This window comes from Callorhinus ursinus, unplaced genomic scaffold (genome assembly GCF_003265705.2).
Source record: "Callorhinus ursinus isolate GAN/ISIS: 27379988/994484 unplaced genomic scaffold, GSC_fseal_2.0 scaffold14, whole genome shotgun sequence".
In the NCBI taxonomy this organism is placed as follows: Eukaryota; Metazoa; Chordata; class Mammalia; order Carnivora; family Otariidae; genus Callorhinus; species Callorhinus ursinus.
In genome coordinates this window covers 37,524,724-37,539,981 of record NW_027397076.1, presented here as the reverse complement: position 1 = coordinate 37,539,981, position 15,258 = coordinate 37,524,724, and the positions used below count along the sequence as shown (strand labels likewise).

The 15,258-nt window shown below is 39.8% G+C and overlaps 1 protein-coding gene across 4 annotated transcripts in view; it reads right to left on the bottom strand.

The window, feature by feature from the left end:
* Positions 1 to 15,258, bottom strand: part of GRIP1 (glutamate receptor interacting protein 1) — a 661,959-nt gene that overhangs the window by 512,898 nt on the left and 133,803 nt on the right. The window contains exon 1 of one of the 4 annotated variants that reach the window (XM_073900699.1): positions 4,076 to 4,098. The exons of the other annotated variants lie outside the window; for them this stretch is intronic. The gene's annotated coding sequence lies outside the window, so the exon portion shown is untranslated. Of the gene's footprint in view, positions 1 to 4,075; positions 4,099 to 15,258 lie in introns of those variants that run through there. 4 annotated transcript variants of the gene reach the window in all.

Genomic DNA, 15,258 nt, shown 5'->3' with positions numbered 1-15,258 from the left:
AGCCAAGGGCATATTGGAGGGGGCAGGTCTGTAGAATATGGGGGCAGGATGCACGGTGCCATCAAGGTCCATGCCAGTCCACTTTGAGAGGAGACCTGTAGCTATGCCTGGGAAAACTCTGAGGTTGGCCAGGTTGGAAGGGGCAAATCCACAGAAGTCCTTGGGGGAAGGGCATGCTGTTAGTGAGTTGGGTAGAGTCTTAATGCTGAGCTGGTTCCCACAGGTGTCCATGTATCTAGGCTGGGGTCAGGGGAGGGAAACAGTGCCTGCCAGCTCTTTTGTTCTTGGAGAGGTCTCTCAAAGATCCCTGCACCTCCAGCACATGCGCTGAAATTAGTAAATAAATCTCCTTCCCGTATACCCCAGGTGTTTTTCAAACTGCTGCTTCTAGGCTGTATCTCAGGGGGACTGTTTGTTGTGCTATCTCTTCAAAGGCAAGGACTCACCCTTCAGGTTCTACCAGAGCCCAGCCCTCTGATTTTTAAAGTTTCAAGTGTTAAGCCCCACTGATTGTTAGGCCCCACTGGTTTTCAAAGCTAAATGTTATGGGGATTCATCTTTCCTGTGTGGGTCCCCTGTACCTGGGGTGCCTGGCATGGGGATCTGCTCCTCTCTCTTCTCTATGCCAGCTGGTCCCTCCCTCCCAAGACTAGTCCTGCAAATCCATTCGGTTCCCAACCACATCTCTGCCCTCCCCACCCTCTTCAGTATAGCCTCTTCTCTACATTTAGCTGTGGAGTTTGTTCTGCCAGTCTTCAGGTCATTTTCTGGGTTATTTACACTGATGTGGGCGTTATCTAGTTGTATCCATGGGCCAAAGTGAGCTCAGGAGCCTCCTACTCTGCCATCTCCCCCAGAAGTCCCAAGAGAAAAATATTTATTATAAGGAATTGGCCCACACAAATATGGAAGCTGACAATTCCCAAAATCTGAAGGGCGGGAAAGTGGAGACCCAGGAGAGCTGATGGTGTAGTTCTAGTCCAAGTTCTAAGGCCTCAGAACCAGAAGAATTGATGACGCAGTTCCAGTCCAAAGGCCAGCAGGCTCAAGACCTAATAAGAGCTGAAGTTTCTGATTGAGTCCAAGGCAGGAAAAAGTTGATATCCCACTTCAAAGGCAGTCAAGTAGAGGGTGCCTGGATGGCTCAGTTGTTTAAGCATCTGACTCCTGATTTCAGCTCAGATCATGACCTCAGGGTTGTGAGATTAAGCCCGCATCAGGCTCCATGCAGGGCATGGTGCCTGCTTAAGATTCTCTCTCTCCCTCTCCCTCTGCCCCAGCCCCCCTTTTTTTTGTTAAAAAAAAAAAGGCAGTCAAGTGCAAAGGGTTCCCTCTTTCTCTATGGAGGGGCAACCTTTTTGTTCTATTCAGTCCTTTAACTTATTTGATTGAGGCCCACCCACAATAGGAAAGGCAACCTGCTTTACTCTGTCTAGCGATTTAAATGTTAATCTCATCCAAAACACCCTCACAGAAACATCCAGAATAATGTTTGGCCACATATCTGAGCACCCCATGACCTAGTCAAATAAAATTAGCTATCACATCAACCAATGATATTGCTAAATGTACTACTCCCTTTTATTCTGTACTTTCCCCTAATTCTCTCAAATTTCAGAGATTTAGAGGATTAATGTTTCCAAACAACAATTAAATTCTAAATTATTCAGAAAATCCTCATTAGCAGGAATAAGTTTTCTTCTCTAGCAGAAAAATGATCCTCTCTTTCTCATATTTTATAAGAATTGTGTATATATATATATGTATATATAGACATACATACATATATATATTAGCTTTCCCAATAAAAGAGTGCTATCACCAAGATAAACTAAAAGAAAATGTTAAGTTTCAATTCAAATATCAGTCTTCATTTGGCAATTTCTATCCCAAATTCCTAGAATATCATTAATGCTACAAGGTAAAGATGTTTTATAAAAATGTAAAATGGAAAGTAAGAATACATGAATAAATGAAAACAAAAGTCACAGAATCTAATTTAAATTTTCTTCAATTTATTCAATTTTTGGAATAACCTTAAAATGTGTATGAAAAAATAATGCACAAATATTGAACATCCATCATGGATGGTTCAGAAATGGGTGAGGCCAAAAGGTCAATGGAGCTTCCGGCTCACAGGGGGCAGTGCCTTTGTCATCACTGTAATTCAGGATCTGACTTTTCTGCAGTTTCAGAAAAAGTTTTATTTGGTTCCCTGAGGCTGTGACAGGTATAATGGATTCACAATAATCTAATGAAAAAGAAACCTATTTAAATCCAAATTATTAATTATTTAAGTGGAAGATTTTATTTGACCCAAGAACTAGGGATATGTCTGTATGGAATGTGTCCTTCCTGGGGGCTGAGGGCTGGGGTGGCAGGAGGGAGGATGTTCACATGGAAGCAAAGTTAGCAACTGGCATCTGGCTTGGTGACAACAGAAGAGAGCAAAGATTATGATACACCTTAGGGAATCCAAATGGTGTAGTTCAATGAGCTACCCTTCTCTACCTTGGGGATATTTTTGCATAAAGAGGAAGATGACTCATTAAGAATCAGAACACCTGCCCTCTGGGCAGTGCTGGAGAAAAATTGTAAATTCTTTCTCTGCAACTCCTTTTCTCTTTTCCAGACTACACAGGAACTTGTCTGCACTTATCATGACATCACTCTCTTTTATTTTAGCTTTCATAATAGACTGCTGTCTGTTTCCTAATGATATGAAGGGAGGTACCTCAATGACACCAGTGAAATGAAGCAAGAATTTGGTTTTGGGCTTGAATTGCCCCCAAATAATTACCTCAATTACCCATTCCAATGAGAGGCATAGGAAGTGAAGTAACCCAGAAACGTGTGTCACAGTGTATAATGTTGCCTCACCTCTCCACTAAAATAGATTACAGTAGACATTTGAATAAACAAAAGAGCTGTCAATGCATTAAGGAGCTATTACAGATTCTTTTTTAGGTCTTACATACAAAACCTTTACCTTAAGTAAGTTTTTAGGTGGGAATATTTATTTGTGTATCAAATATAATACATAAGTTCATCAAGAAATGCAGATTACCTAGAAATATTAGAAAAGCAAACAATTATCAATAATATAAATACAAAGGAGATGATATTTTACAGGTATATCAAGAACATTTAGACAAAGAATAGGTTCTTGATGCATCTATTTGTGGCAATTATAAATCAATTTGAATCATAAAACCCATAAAGATTATCAGTAACTAGGATAAGGCAAGAAAAAAAATAAACTAGAAAAAATGCCAGAGTTTGACTAACCTGTATTAAATATTAAAATCTCCTTTGTCCCACAGTGTTGAGCAGTGTTCTCTCTTCCACCCCTAGTAATGCAATATGTCAAGCCTTACTTTTCGCCTCCCTCCTATCTTCACCCTCCTGCTTACTCAGCTGCATGTCCATGTCTCACAACTACTAGTGCAATCACACCTTTGCACTCATCCTAGTCCTTCTTCCTCAAGAGCAGTGACCACTTGATTTTGCCCCAACATGCGCCTTCTCTCTATCTCCCCCAAGCAGCTGAAAGTAGCTTAAAAAAAAAACAACAAACAACAACAACAAAAAGCCACACTCAGGATGACAAAGCACACATTTTATCTGTATCCCCAAAGCTCTAAAGAGCACTCAGCACCACCCAGTGACTCTCAAAGGTACCAAGAAAAGTTGTCCAGCGTGGAAAGTATCATCAGGGAAATGATGGAAGAAACACAGGGACTAGGGAAACACTATAAAGTCCAGTTCAGAATCACCTCCCTATCATTTATCACTCTTAGTCATATGTCCATGATTCCAGAAAAAAAACAAGTTATGCAATTCATATATAGTTTAGTTACTAGTGGACATGATGACCACAAAACTCTTTCCTTAGAATTTCATAACCTTGGAGGATCTCTATTCAGTTCTTCCTCATCTTTTCTTTACTTGAGCATTAACTTCTGGACATTCTGACCCATTCAACTCCTCTTCGCGCCTTATCACCTTACCCTGAAGACCATATCTGCTGCCCTGCTTAGAGTCCCACTGATTTTGAATGTAACAAGTCTCTTACCTCCTCAGCACCCCTATCTCGCCACCAAGTAATGAAAATGCAACAGTGAAATCCATTCATTTGGAGCAAGGCATAAAAGGACTTCTGAGTACTTTCTGGCAAACTGTAACATGAAGAGAGAATGCTTCCTGTCATTCCCTTTCACTTGGGATGGGACAACCCACCTTCTGAATACAGCTATCTAGATGACAGGAAATTAAAGTTGCACTACTGGGAAATGAGATGCCCTGATGTTACCGTTAAAGGCAGGTGATACGTGAGCCTTTGTTACCAATCATGAGACATCACTTCCTACCCAGAGGGAAATAATAGATGTACTCAGAAGCCTTTCAGCTCAGACAACTGTTTATAACAGCAAAGAAAATGCTATGATAGTATGCTATCCTGGGAGACAAATGAAATAACCAAGGAAACTGTTCTTCATAAGCCCAAAATGTGTCAACTGCTTAAAGCCCCATGCAAATTCCACAAAAGTACTGAGAAAGGGGATTGCTCCTGGCTCCTAAGTACTGACATATCAATACATAATAACAAATGCAACCGTCTGGATTATCTGAAGGCATCTGAACTACTTTCCAGCCAGTCTCCTGAGCAATTCCTTCACCTTGTTCTTCATTTATAATTCCCAGCTGAACTTACCATCTCATCCCCCCATCCTTGTGCTGCAGACCCCTGCTAATCAACCATCACCCCAGCACATTGTGGACCCTACGGGTACCTCATTTGTGCCCTCATTCATTTGTGTTCTGGGGGCAGGACATGACACTAAGTCAAACATCAACCAGCAAAGAACCAGAACTTTGAAAACACAAATCATTAATCTGAATCTGCTTAAAACCACCCAGCGAAACTGGAAGCTTGATCTGGAGGCACTTATCTTTTTTTTTAAGATTTCATTTATCTATTTGAGAGAGAGAGAATGAGAGATAGAGAGCATGAGAGGGAAGAGGGTCAGAGGGAGAAGCAGACTCCCTGCTGAGCAGGGAGCCCGATGTGGGACTCGATCCCAGGACTCCAGGATCATGACCTGAGCCAAAGGCAGCTGCTTAACCAACTGAGCCACCCAGGCGCCCCTGGAGGCACTTAAATGTTGGAAGAATCAATTCTATAGATCTGAAGTATTATCTTTTGCTAAACTCTGAAATTTCTTCTTCTACAGATCCTTATAATTTCAGGCCATCTTTAATCTCTTCACTTTGTTACCATAAAGTAGCTCCTGCTAATTTCTCCACTTGCTTACCATCTGAAAGGAAAGAGAATTAGAAGAAAGCACCCCTGCTTCCAAGAACAGAAATACAGAGTTATTAATATGAAACAAATCGTGTTTGTTTCAAAAGTGTTTCTTCTACTTTATCTTTTTATAAAGGATGTAGCTGATTTATATTTCATTTAGAAATGAACTGTTTATAAGAAGAACCAACAACTGTGAAATCTCTTTAGGAAAGAATGAAAAAAACCAATTAATAAATACACAGAACAATCAGCAGTAAACACTTTTTTAATATATCCAGCTTCCTGCCTCTAGAACACATCAGCAACCCCAAAACAATCTACATGATGCAAGGCTTGCCCTGGGGGGAAAAAAGAGGAAGTGTCATTTTGTTGCCTTCCCCCGCCCCCTTTAAAATCATGACTTCCACATTCTTTAGTGGTCTTAAAGTAGCAAACAACGGTGGCTATTTACATTCTAACCTTGTGAGAAAATTCCACACAACGTACTCATCTGAAGTCTAATTATCATCTAAGATTTCCGAACATAAGGGTACAACAGAAGCTTTGGGTATAGAAAGGTGTTGCAGAGACTGTAACTGTCCATTCGATATCCAGTTTTATTTTTTCTTTAAAAGCAGGTTCCTATATTGTATAGGCAGCTATGTCCCTGGGTTTAAAACAAACAAATGAATAACAACAAAAAACCAAAACAAAAAACCACTATAATTTCCAAACTCTCTTGTATTTAAGAGTATCTAAAGATTTGAGTAGAAGTCAATGACAGGCTTCTGGGAGAATGCTACAAAGGAGCTGACTCAGCTGACAGCCTTCGTCCTTCTCCCATCTGGAATATGGGCATGATGGCCGGAACTCCAGCAGTTATTTTGTGAAGATGAGACGGAATGGCCTAGGAAAACTGGAGCAAAAAAAAGCAGCTGAGCCACTGATGACTGTATAGATATCACACAAGCCCCTGACTCCCTACCTTAAGATTTATTTTGCATGAAAGAAAAACAAACCTGTGTCTTAAACACCTAGAATTTCAGGTTTCTATTACTAGTGGCTGAAACAAATCCTAATTGATACAAATAATTATTAGGTGGTTTGACTCCCTTTTTAAAAATGTGTCTTGCAACACTGCACATTATTTGCCACATTTATTGTACCACTAATTCATGGGCCACAGCATCAGCTGATTCCTGGGGAATGCCTGCCACTCCAGCTCAGTGTCCACCATCACCTCACCCTCCTACTCAAGTCTCCCTGGCTCTCCACAAACCCAGATCCTCTTCCTAACCCTACTCAATACTCAGCATCTCACTTTTTAATTCAGGAAAAAAAGTAGACATCATAAGGGCCATCATTGTTCCCTCTACCATACAGGTTAAAAACCATACAGATGAATGGATAAAGAAGATGTGGTATATATACATATATATATATATATATATATATATATATATATATATATACACACACACACACACACACACACTGGAATATTATGCAGCCATCAAAAGGAATGAAATCTTGCCATTTGCAATGACACGGATGGAACTGGAGGGTATTATGCTGAGCAAAATAAGTCAATCAGAGAAAGACATGTATCATATGACCTCACTGATATGAGCAATTTGTTTTTATGATTATGTTATGTTAATCACCATACATTACATCATTAGTTTTGGATGTAGTGTTCCATGATTCATTGTTTGTGTATAACACCCAGTGCTCCATGCAGAACGTGCCCTCTTTAATACCCATCACCAGGCTAACCCATCCCCCCACCCCCCTCCCCTCTAGAACCCTCAGTTTGTTTTTCAGAGTCCATCGTCTCTCATGATGATATGAGGAATTCTTAATCTCAGGAAACAAACTGAGGGTTACTGGAGCGGTGGGGGTGGGAGGGATGGGGTGGCTGGATGATAGACATTGGGGAGGGTATGTGCTATGGTGAGCGCTGTGAATTGTGTATGACTGTTGAATCACAGACCTGTACCTCTGAAACAAATAATACATTATATGTTAAATAAAAAAAAAAAGAAGGAGAGGACAGCAGGAAGGGAAAAATGAAGGGGGGGAGTCGGGGGGGGAGATGAACCATGAGAGACTATGGACTCTGAGAAACAAACTGAGGGTTCTAGAGGGGAGGAGGGTGGGGGGATGGGTTAGCCTGGTGATGGGTATTAAAGAGGGCACGTTCTGCATGGAGCACTGGGTGTTATACACAAACAATGAATCATGGAACACTACATCAAAAACTAATGATGTACTGTATGGTGATTAACATAACATAATAAAAAAAAGGGAGAGAAAAAGAACATACAGGTTAAAAGCTCAGATCTAGATTCAGAAAGACCTGGTTGGAATCTCAGCCAATTGCTGAGAAATGTTGGACAGATCCCTGACCCTAAGTTTCAACTCCTCATCTAGAAAATGGGAATAATCATTGTATCTGCACCTCATGAGCTTTTGAAAAGTTAACTGAATGAGATAAATGTTTAACATACTTTAACACGGTGCCTGGAACATAGAAGACACTGAGAAACAGTGCTAGTTCACACTGTAATTAAGTCTACCCCATGTCTGTCACAGTCACCACAGTGCAAAGAGCCTGACACACAACAAGCACATAACATATTTTTGCTGAATGTGCTATACATTAAACAAATTCCACTTAAAATCTAGTGAAAATCCCTGAAAAATAAACTGAGCTCATGTTGCAGGTAGACATAACATATCCAGAGTTGCACCATCAGCAGACAAAGAGGATCACATTTGCTGAATTCTTTTTGTCTTCTCTAGGCAAAACACACACATACACACACACACACACACACACACACACACACGCACAAAACAAAACAAAAAAAACTTGCTATGGAATTGAATCTGGCTGATTTGAACAGTGATCTTGTATCGGACCGATTAATTGAGAGAACACTGAGAGGTATCATAAAACAGATGCTTAGCTCATAAGAGTAACCTGATAAAAATTAATACAGCAAGATAAGAAACTTTTTCATTCGAAATATAAAAAATTATATTATTAGTGACATTTCACTTTAGAAGAAATGATGAGACTCATGCTTTTCTAACAGGTTTTGGGCAGTTGAGATCGGGGCAGATTTGGGGCAGATGAGATTCATAGGAAGAGGAAATAAGTAAATAAATCCACAGGACTATAAGATGAGTTCAAGAAACAATGCCAAAAGAATTTTTAAATATCCAAGTCAGAGATTTTTTTTTTTTAAATAGCTAAGTAAAGATCTCTAAATACACACTGGTGCCCACAAGTGAAACGGAATGCAGGAGTACTAATGAGACGGGGTTAGGGCAGATGGCCAAGCAGCATGCAAACTACCCAAACCTTCCATAAGTCAGGCCAGCAGTGATAACCAGAACATAAAAAGTCTGTTGAAAAAGACAAAAGGAGGGGCGCCTGGGTGGCTCAGTCGGTTAAGCATCTGCCTTAGGCTCAGGTCATGCTTCCAGGGTCCTGGAATCAAGCCCTGCATCCGGCTCCCTGTTCAGCGGGGAGTCTGGTTCTCCCAACCCCCTGCTCTTGTGCTCTGGCTTGCTCTCTCTCTCTCTTTCAAATAAATAAAATCTTTAAAAAAAGACAAAAGGACGTAAAAATACATTCTCAAGTATGAGAAGTATAGTACAATGAAAAATATATTGTCAAGTATGAGAAGCATAGTACAATATCCCTCTTATATTATATAGAGGAGTGAATGAACATGCAGTCTGTTTTCATTTGTCCTAAGTCAGATGGAGGAAAATACAGAATGTCAGGGATTTCTAAACCCAGAAGATATCCTAAAAACCATACAGATTACAGTCAAATCTGTTACAATAAATTTTTCTGAACGACAAAGAGAAATAGCATGAAAGTATGAATTATGATAAATTAATAGACTAGGTTTATTAAACATGTTAATATAGGAATAATGAGACGAGGCAAATTGACAGGCTCTCCTCAAACCCGGGCAAGGAAAACAGCATTCTCAAAGGAATGGCTCCTTTCTCAATGTTAGCAAAGTCATAACCTTGCAATGTTCTTCAGAAGGAGTCACTGAGGAGTTTTTGTTGAAATTTCTCAGTGTTATACAGTCAATGTTACCAGTTCCTCTGATAATAACTGCAGTCTTTTACATGTAATAATGTTCTCCACCACCTAAGTAGACTGTTACTTTAATTTTTTTCACCTATTCCAAATGGCCCATTAGCAAAAGAAAGGTCTATTCAGGACTTGCAAGACCCCCATAGCTCCAAGCCTGCTACTGCCCAAAATCAAACTTTTTAAAATAAGCCTGCTGCTCTCAATTATCCCTTAGTTCCTCATGCGGTCAAACTAGTGCAGTTCGGTTGAGAAACCCGAGTTCGATTTCTGCCTCTACCACTGAACCAGCACTGAAATAGCAGGAATAGCAGGCCATCACCCTGCTTGGCTGAGCTCAGGTTTTCCATCTACAAAATGGGACAGTTGGATTAGATGGTCTTTCCAGTCCCTTCCAAATATACCATCAAACTGTTCTTTACAATTTTAAAGAACAGTTGGTAGGCCTTGCGGTTATTTGCTGTCAGACACTAAGAAGGCAATTTGGTTAGGGGCAAAATCTATGCATCTGTGTTCTAAATAATCAGACTTTTGTTTGATGTGGAATAGTGAGTCAAACCACATTGCACTGAGCTACATTTTTCCATTAGAAATACAGCACTCCATTAAAATAACAAAGCTAATATTACCACAAATCACACCACTAAAAGCAAAGAAAAAAATAAATGCAGGAAGGCACAGTTGGATACGAACTATTTAATCTAATCATAATATTTTCCCAAATCTAATTAGAAAGCTCACCATTCTTTCATTCATTATTTATTTATTGAATATGTACCATGCATTAGGTGCTGTGCTAAATATTCCTGTCAAGTAAAAAGCTTCCTTCCACATAGACATCACCCAACTTGTTCCATTATGTCAAGGTCTCAGAGCTTTTCTGGCATCTGAAGTTCTTCATTCCACGCTAACACCCTCCAACTGAGAAAGAATTAATTTACCTCCTCAGACTTCTTACCTTAAAGAACCTTCCACCCATTCAAGCATGTGACTGAGCTTCTGTTGTACATGCTCAATTATTCCACTATCCTTTCAGAAATCATTAATGATTTTGGCTCCGACAAACAATATTTCAATAAATATGTGTGGCATGCTTAGTATGTGTCAAGCAATATGTTAGGGGTTGGAGACACACAGGGAGCAAAGCAGTAGGAAATTTCCCACTCCCAGAGGGCTCATCATTGAGCAGATACTGATTAAAGGTGAATAAGATCAATAAGTCACGTCCCTGTGCTCTTGGCCATACCTGTCATTATTATTAAGCGTTTATGTGACTACCTCATGGATTTCAGTTCTTGAAACAGTATGAACCCAGTAAATATTTTCTAAATGAAACATTTCAGTTCCTCACTTTTTCTATTCACAAGAAGGAAACTGATGCTTCTTAGAACTTGGCTGCCACCAGTCAAGAACAAATAGAACTTCTCACTAAAAGATCTTTAGTCATTTCTATAGACTCCTACCTTATAGGTGGGGTTGTCACCCACTACCTATCCTCCTCCATCCTTTCTTAATGCAGCCATGACTTAGGTCAGGGTTTTCTCCCTCTCAGGGCAGCCATAGTTCTCAAGGGAAATAGATCCTAACCCCAGATCCAAGGCTGAGTCCAGGCAGCCTACAATTCCCATGCTCATTTCATTAGCCTTGGTGTTAATGGCTCAGGGCTGAGCACTTGACCTAAGTTAACCAATCAAACTGGAGGAAAGAATCTTCAGTCTATGGCTGGAGAACAAGCCCTTTCTTTCATTACAATTAGGGACAACTGCTGCCAGAATTGGTGGTTATCTTGTGACCACGGTGGAAGCCAGCTTGAGAAAAAAAGGTGACACATGGAAGAGAGCAGAGCTGAGACCCTAGAAAAACGGAATGGGGACTACCCAACTTCCGGCTTCCTGTTATGTGTGACAATATCTCTGCTTATTGCTTATGCCAGTGTAAGCGGGGTTATCTGTTACTTAGAATTAAAAATATCTTGAGAGGATCCTCTGGAAGCTATTGGTTGAACCCCAGATGAGGAGAGAAGAAAATATGCTTTTGAATACGTTGTATTTTTAAATGTAAATTCTGATCATAAGGACAGCATATTTCTTCTGAGACCCAGTTGGGAAGTGAGGCATCTGTGAAATAGTTGTGAAGTAAAAACAATATTTACAACAAATAATTTATAAGGTGCTTTTCCCTCTCTCTAAACTTGATATTTAATACCCTCCAGAACTCATAGAAATACTTTGGTTTTAAAGTTCTTTCTCTGAATTGAAAGGAGTTCCCTTAAAAGCAACAGGAAACAATCTAAGTTGGATTATTCATTCAGTCATGAAGGAAAAGAGGTTAATAATAAAGAACCCAAGAATGAAGAACTTCTAAAAGGATAGTGGATCACAGAATTGTAGCTAAAAAACTTTAGTGTCTAGAGTAAGGCTTTTCAAACTTTTCCACTGAAATTCATGATGGAAGCATTTTCATGAGGATAGAAATAAAGTGGCCCAGTGAAAACATAAAGTATCCTTGACATTTGACATTTTAAGCTTAAAAATGCAAGGGAATTTTGTGTTCTAGTGCATAATATTATCTATATATAATTTTCCCCAAGCCCTTAGGGAAATTAATAGCCCAGAAAGTCGCCCAGTGTCTATACTGTGGCTTTGGGTTGACCTTACTGACACACCACTGTGTATCTCCAGGGGTAGACGGTATGTTTACCCAAACGTAAGCATACAGCTACTGACCGTTACCCTCATGTCACAGATCAGAGAACTGAGGCCAAGACAGGTTAAATAACTTGCCCAAAGTTCTGACGATAGTTATTGGCAGAGCTGAGAACAGAATCAAACTCATTCTAACTCTCAAGACCAGTACTCTTTCCAAATGCTTCTTCCAATCCTTGTATGAAAATAAGAACAACCTAAATTTCAAGTTCAGCTACAGCTCTAATCAAATTCATGAAGCTGTGGGTCATTTCCTGAACATGCCTAACCTCAGTGCCTTTGCATTTGCTATGTCTTTCCTCTAGAAGGCTCTTCCAACTCTCTGTATGGGTGATTTCATCCCAGCATTCCTGTCTCAGCTCAAATGTTACCACTCTAGAGAAGAGGCTTTCCATAGCCACCCTATTTAAACTGGTTCTCCCACCACCAGTTAAGCTCTACCTTATCAATCTAATTTGGTTCCTTCATAGACTATATCACAATATGAAATTATCTTACTTATGTATCTGTTCCCTTGTACATTGTTTGGTTTCCTCCTTCTTGAATATCAACTCCACAGAAGAACAAAACTTTTCTGTCTTTGTCATTGCTCATACCGCAACTGGGGGTTCACACATGGAAGATGTTGAAAAGATATTGTTTCATAATAAATGAATACCCTACACTATCTCCTACTTCTCTACCTTTACCCAAGCTGCCACTCTCCTGGACACTTTTCCTCCTTCACATTTGCCTGCTCAAGTATTACCCATTCTAAGAACAACTCAAATCTTATGTCTTTCAGGAAGCTTCCCCTCAGTCTATTTACCTGACTTGCGTGTGAGGACACTGAGGACAGTAAACCTGTCTTACTCACATGTGTATGCCCAGATCCAAACATAGGGTAGACCTCTGAACCCAGTCCTTGCCTTCAGTCACCTGCTCATTTGCCTTTCTCATCTCGGTGCACTTGTTCTCTATGTTCTAGAAGACCACTGTAAAGTTATCCTACTTGTGATTGGCTATATTTTTCCTTATGTCAATTCTGTTCCCTAAACACTCCAATGCAAATTTTAATTCTGCCATTTCATTTGTTTTCTCCCTTGTCATCTTTTGCTCATGTCATCCGGGGTTCTCTTTTTCACCTCAAAGCATTATTTCCTCTGAGCTTTATGCTTTTTATTGAGATCCTGCCTCTTTGTAGTCAATGCAGGATGCCTAAGTTATTCAAAATAGTAGGCTATTTCCTGTAATAAATCATATTCAAAAGTACTTTCTTCCTCTGATCTTTCAGCTTGACGGTTCTTTCCTTTAATCTGCACTGTTACATTGTGGGCTGTAAACTTAGGGGTCCCTGTTTTCAGCCTAGAAGGAGGGGAGTTCTACCCAGATACTGTATTGACCAAATAGGTAATTTAGAGAGCTCTTGGCCCTACTCGCTGTCTTCCAGGGAGCAGGTCTAATCCCAGATGTAAAGCAAAGGGAAGATGGGTGTGCCAGATCTATCCTGACTCTAAGAGTCTAGGCTAATTCAGAGCAGCTCTAGTGGACCTGGGTGGAATCTTCTCCCAGTTCTATCAAATGATAGAGTTTAGAAGTATAGGAAAAACCACAACAAGCAGCATGCACAGGGTAAAAGATTTCCTAAAATGCAATGCATTCCTCTCCCAACCCCCTCCACACTATGTTCAGCCCTGTTGTTTCCTGAATTCATTGCCTTCAAATGGACATTGAAAGTGGAGGGAACAGAATTGAAGTCTCTTAACAGGAAATAGAACAAAAGGAAAAAGCAAGGGGTCAGGAACCCTTAAATATTGCTAAATTGAAGGACCAGAGGAAGAGAGAGAAAGAAGAAGCAGTCCAAGTGCTAAACAATAACTACGTCATGCCCCAGAGATGAGGCAAAGGGAACGTTGAAATACTGCAGGGGGGTGACCATCAACGTCAACGATTTCATCAAGAAAAAGAATGAATATTGCATGATTCGGAGGTTCCTGATGTCCTTGAAATTTTCAGAAGGATAACAAAGAATATCATGCTGGCAGGTGATTAAGCAATGAGTAGAATGATGACGGAAACCAGGGCTTATTGTGGAGGAGGACTGACAGTGAAATCCAGCGGAGAAATAGGGAGCAGTCATCGATTTTAATTTTTAGGAGAGATGTTAAAATCTGCAAGCACTATTTAAGTCTGTAAGCAAAAGTAATTGTCATAATTTCCTTTTTTGAATTTAGGAAGACTATCTCGGGTTTAGAAAATAATGAGCATAACCATTATGCATCCTTTTTAAAAATAAAGGGGCACAGGAGGAATAAGGGGGAGAATTCAATCCCAAAAATGAGAAATTGGAGAACAGTAGATAAAATACCAGCGACGAGTGGCTCCATGAGTTTTCTAACACTGCATCCCAAACTTCGTCCTTAATTCTGCTAAATCATCATGGAATGTTCGGACTTCTCTTTTTAATATTTTGTTAAATTATTACATGACCCCGGTATCAACTATAGGTTATATGCCAAATTCTGAAGGCTTCTTACAACTAAATAAAACAGTGAATTTGTATAGTTTGCTAGCTAGACATTATCACATCCATCGAATATGAAGATTACTGGAGAAGAAAATATATGTATTTTTATAGGTAAGGAAAATCATTTAGTATTTCCTTTCACAGCTTACACTCTGAAAACATCAAAAAGCTATTCTTTTCAACCACAACCCAGAAAGACTAAGTGAAAATATAAAGGCTCTTAGCCACAAGCAAATTTGGTAAAGGTAGTGGAAGCCAGAACTAGGAGTACTGTGTGTCTCAGTTAAAATCTACAACCCCAAAGACAGCCTCATGAGGATTCTATCCATCCAGGAGCAACAAAAGCACAAACTAGCAGACATTCATGCCATCAGTCTAACCATCTACTGGTACTTAATTGTTTTTACCTCATTAGTCATTTGAGAAAGGTACTGAATTGGAAACTCTACCATTCTAAGAATTAATTCCTACCCTGGAAATGAATCATCAGAATCATCCAGCAACTGCTTAAATGTTTTAACTTTTAAAGAGATTTACTCAGAGGCACCTGGGTGGCTGAGGCCATTAGGCGCCCAACTCTCGATTTTGTCTCAGGTCATGATCTCAGGGTTGTGAGATAGAGCCTCATATCAGGCTC